Source organism: Lycorma delicatula, chromosome 3 (assembly GCF_047948215.1).
Source record: "Lycorma delicatula isolate Av1 chromosome 3, ASM4794821v1, whole genome shotgun sequence".
Taxonomy (NCBI): domain Eukaryota; kingdom Metazoa; phylum Arthropoda; class Insecta; order Hemiptera; family Fulgoridae; genus Lycorma; species Lycorma delicatula.
The window spans coordinates 120,439,779-120,445,778 of NC_134457.1; positions in this window are offsets into that span (position 1 = coordinate 120,439,779).

Below are 6,000 nucleotides of genomic sequence, written 5' to 3' on the forward strand. Positions count from 1 at the left end.
GAATTAAGGCAAAACTAGAAAAAAAAAAAAAAGAATTTACTTATAGAAAAAAATGACAGATTTGTGTTGTTAAAGTGGTTTGATAAATGTGAGGCCTTGTGACTCAGTACAGTTAATAAGATAGATTGTACTGAAGTACAAAGAAGAGAAAAATGTGTTGTAGTGCCTACGGTTATACATGAATACCACACAAAGGTGAGTGGTATTGACAAGGTAGATCAGATGCTGTCAGCATAGCCTGTTGAAAGGAAGAGACAAAATTATGATACAAGAAAGTGTTTTGGCAATTGAAAAATAAATTATATATTTTCGGTGCACATGTGATATGTGGAAAAGGTTTAGAATTCAGGGAAGCACTAGTAGAGGCACTCGTTAAGAAGAAAAAGAAAAAAAAGACTAATTATGGGAAGGCCTTTGAGTTCAAATAACCATCTCTGTCTCTAAGAAAGGCATTTTCCAGAGTATATCCCTGTTACAGGGAAGAAATAATATTCAACCAGATGTCGTCTGTTCACCAGACAGAATGGAAAGAGAATAGATACATTGATCCTCGTGATGTAGGACTTAATGCAGCGCCATGTTTCATGATATATCACTAAAAAAAAATAATTAATTTAGAGATTGATTTATATATGCAAATATTTGTAAAACATTTAGTAAATAACAGAACATTATGTAGCCATATGTTAGTAGTGTTTTGTGTAAGAATATCTCTTTTTTTTTTATAATGTATTTTGTGAAAAAAGTAGTAGTAAAAAATATGAATAATAATGGCATAAAAGTGCACAAAGTATTCTTTTATAGATAAATAATTATCTAACTTCAAGTACTGAATTGCATTGAATTGGAGGCAGAAAATAGAGAACCATGTATGGAATGAACATAATATGATGGGAAAATATAATAAAGGTAAGGTTAGATTTTTATTTTTTGGAAAAACAATTTTTGTTTAGTTTCTAAGGATATATACGTAGAAACTAAAAATCTTTTTATGAAATTTTTAGAATTCAAAAATTCATTGAATTATAAATATAATCTATTTAACCCCCTTAACAAATTTCTCTTAGTGTCTCTGATTATTATAATCTATTAATCACTGTAACAGTAGGGGGTTAATAGATTATAATAATGTTGCTGACAGTGAATTGGATCCAATATATTGATTGTTTTAAATTTAATAAGTCAAAGAAGTTGTTATTTATATTGCTATTTTACATTTTAAATAACAGGAGACAGTTATTGTAAAATTGTAATATTTTTATTAATTGAACTGTTTTATTAATTAGTCATATTTATTATAAATAAAATGTACAATTTAATGTATACCGTAGAACAAATTTCTAGTTGTGAGAGTAATCTTGTAAGATTGATGTACGTATTTTTAAAGTAAGGAGTATTGTATACAACTTTGTGAGATTAAATCTTATGTACTTGCAACACTGATGCCCTGCCCACTATTTCATGTAGAATTTTTCTTATATTTGAATACTACTGTATAATGGGTGATTGATCTTTGTTATTGAAGTGTCATTTTAAAGTTTGGCATGAATAAATGGATGGTAGGAAGAATTTTTAATAATTTAATTATAAACCTAATTTTTTCAATAAAGCTTTTTACTTTGTTGAATCCTGTTAGTATCTCATGTCACAAAAGAGACTATGGCTTTAAGTAAATACATTTTTTCTTTACAGTAGTAATTACCTATCAAATTATACTGATCTTAATGTTTGTTCATTAACAAAGAAATAGTCTAAAAGTTTTATTTGGAAGTACTTTTTACTTAGTAATTTGCTTTTGATATAATGTTGGCTGATCCTGCTGATTTAAATTAATTTTTATGATGATTACACGATAAGAATCATTTTAGGCAGTGAATAGAAACGCCATTACTACATTTTTAATGAAATTCTAAATTGTTTTTTTAATTATACTTTTCCAAAACAAGTTTTGAATAATTTTATTTTGCCTGTTATTTTGATGCTATTATGTTGAGAAAGAAGAAGAAATACAATCTGTTGGATTTCTTCTGTCTAGTTCATTCATTCTAGACAGCAAGAGCAAACTTTTGGAGTTATTATATTTTTCCAAAATCAAAATTTCTACAAAAATTATTTTTTTTGTAGAAATTTTTTTCTTAAAAATTTAATTTGATTTAAGAACTTAATTTACTTTTAATTACAGAAGAGCTTTATGTGACATTTCAGCTGTAAACTGTTTGCATACATGTGGTTGCATACGCATGGTGATAATTATTGTACAAATATTACTCTTAGAAGGTGAAAATAAAAGACTTGTTTGCGATAACGAACAAATGAAGAAATAATTTTAAAAAATCTTAACAAAATGGTTGTGTTGTAGATAAGAAAATTATGCTGTCTTGAATAAAAAAAACTACAGTTAATAATAAACGCTTAGAAAACTTAAAACAAAAGAATTCATGAGGAAATTATTTTTTTAGTGATAATTTAATACTTTTAATTTATCTTCTTTTCCCCAATTTTTTAATAAAATATGAATTTATCTTAATTCATTTATGTTCTTACTCTTTTTTTTTAATGAAGTGTGAATTTACTTTGCATTTTAGTAAACCAAACTAGAAGAGACTAGACTTTAAATGCAATTTGATGTTTAATTACAAAAACTACTAGTTTGAGCAATAAATTCTACAGGTAGATCCACCACTACCTATTTGAGTACCTTTCTGACCTACTTTGAATTTATTTGTATTCAAGGGCAGTTTGTGCTCGTAAGCCTTGCTTTACTGTATTTTCCTAAAATGTGTTAGTAAAATTACACTTATAAAACTTATAAATTATGTCATGCTGCTATAATTTAAAAGTGGATTTATCTCTAAGTAATATTTAAAAAAAAATTTTATATGAACGTGATTAGTTGTAAGTGTTGGAGCATAAAAGTGAATCGTTTATGATATGAATATAAGTTAAAAGTCTTTATAAATAAAAACTGATTTTTTGGAAAGGCATTTCTTCACTTGTCATATCATTCATTTCAGTCAGACTGAAATGTGTAAGTTCATAAGTAAACCAGTAAGTGTGTGTTAACCTTATCATTGCTAATATATTAACCAACCATCAGGACTGTCTGTGCTGAATTAATTTTTAAAATATTTCAAGTTTTATAATTAAAAATAAACAAAAGAATTAAAAAAGTAAAAGACCTTACCTATGTCAGGAAAAAGAGAACTAATGACCAAAAACATTAAATTTTGACTTTCTGAGCAAAAAACACCACAAAAAAAATCAGACAAAAGGGTTGTCTATGACAGTGTAAAATACACAGACCTTATAACAGGTCTTGTTTTTCACTGTTTTGTACTAGTAAATTCTGACCAACCAGTTCCATCAACAAATTTGATTTTGTTTTTGTAAATATAAAATTTTGTAATAAAGTCAGGGTTGTCCATAATGATAAAAAAAACTACTCTGAATAACTTACACAGTTATATACATTATCACTAATAATAAAATAATCTAAATCATATTATTTGCAAATTAAAATAAGAAATGGGGTTGCCCAAAATAGAGAAAATATAAAACTATTTAAACATTATTAAACTCCTTTTTTATCAGTGCGCTCGGACTATTTCGAGCGCAGCAATGACTAAATTATATGACATGCTTGAAACAATTAAGAGGTTAAGTACATGTATTTTACCCACCAGTCTAGTGGAGAACTCGTCATTGCAAATCAGCTGATTTCAAAGAGTTCTACGGTTCAAATCTTAGTAAAGGCAGTTTCTTTTGTACAGATTTGAATACTATATCATGGATACTGGTGTTATTTGGTGGTTGGGTTTCAATTAACCACACATCTCAGGAATAGCGATGTGAAACTGTACAAGATTACACTTTATTTACATTCACATATCATCCTTTGAAGTAGTAATACCTTATGTTGGTTGTGGAGGCTAAACAGAAAAAGAAAGTAGTATATGTCTAAGGCTGTAATACTAAAAAAAAAAAAAAAAATTGATCTTTTAATCTGTATGATATATATATATATATATATATATATATACACACACTTAAGTGGTTAAAACATTAATTTTTTAAGAAATGTTAGTTATAAAAATTGATTAGTATAGTAAATAGCTCTTTAGAAATTTATTAATTAAATTTTATTATTAAATTGAAATATTCTGGCTTTTTTCAAATCTAGTAAAGAACTCTCTTAACAAGTAGTCTGATATGACTGCTTGTCATGTTTGCATCTTCCGAAATTATACATTATCTGTTAAAGTTTATATGTTTAGAATTAGTGTTCAGTAGAACATAATAGATGCTTAATCAATCACGTTATCTAAAGAAACAAATATTTATTTAAAATTTCTGTAAAAAATACGTTTGATAACAATGGTAGTGCAATATACATTTCACTTTTTAATTTTTATCTTGTTTTAATTTTTTTTTTAAATTTGATAGATGTGTGTAACTTAACAATTTTATCTAGATAATAAAAGAAAAAAAAACGTAAAGTTAAACTTAACCACAAAATAATTATGTAACATTAATACTTAGTATTAAATGAAACAGTAAACTATGAAGAGACTTGAGAGAAACAGTTGTTAGGATTCTGACATAACACTGCCATTGTTTTGGTGAAATTTATACCGATTAAATAAAGAAACCTCTGGAGTACAAAATCCTGCCTTTTTACTATCACAACTATAATACTATGGCAGTGATTTACATTGCTACAGATTTCTAGTTGTAATTGTTTGAGAAACTTTTGAATTTAAATTTTAAAGAAAAGAAGTGAAAGATTGGGTCACTACATATTTTCTAATTAAATTTTGATCAATATTTGTTGAATTATTTTTCAGGTAGCATTTACAAGTGCTTAAAACATATATATATATATATATATATATATATATATATAAAAATTTCTCCTACAAGATTCCTACACTCATGAATTCTACATTTTCATTTTCACTAGTTTACAATGTTGGTGCTGTGCCATTGATTGATTTTTTACTGTTATTTGTTGCAATTATTTTTTTAGTTATATTTTTTTTATATATAAGATAAATATACTTTGGTATTATCCTAATAATGTGGTACACATTTTTGATTCTTGGATGATATTGTTTTTGTTTGTTTTCTCATAAAAAAAGAGTTCATGCCAAAAAAATTTGTGCATCAGTTCTTCACAAATTATTAGTTTTCTTTGTTTTAGTGTATATAAATGTGATTGTTTTCAGTATAATAAAATAATATTAAGTATAAACAATGTGATCAGTATAATCAATATAATATTAAATAATATTTTAGTGGAATATTACAACATAAGTGTAGGACTTATTACATCATATGAAACAATTATATTATGGTGAATGATACTGCAGTCATTATTTTTTTAGTCATTTTTCTATCACGACATACAGTGAAATGATTTATGGGCCAAAGTATTAAACTTACACATTCAATAATCTTTTGAGAGAAGTAATCGTCAAGTACTGGTGGATGTTGATTAACCATTGCATTGACACCACTGCACATGAAAAACCACATGTTACTTCTAGTTGTCAGAAGAACTTTATTCAAATGGCTGTGCAGAATTAATAACACACCCCTATACAGTCCAGTAAGTGAGACTTAGGAGGTGGCCATTATTTTAGGAGAAAGTTTAGTAGAAATGAAGTATCCATAATACTTAGATTTATTGGAGTATTATGGCATTAAAATTACAATTCTGGTAGTAAAGTTTTGCATCTCTCACTTTTTTTGTTTAACCTTCAGCATCATTGTAAGGTATTACTTAAGAGGATGAATGATGATGATACGTATGAATGTAAATGAAGTGTAGCCTTGTACTTTCTCAGGTCGACTATTCCTGAGATGTGTGGTTAATTGAAACCCAACCACCAAAGAACACTAGTATCTACAAACTAGTTCTCAAATCTGTATAAAAGTAACTGCCTTTACTAGGATTTGAACCTTAGAACTTTTGACTTTGAAATCAGCTGATTTGTGATA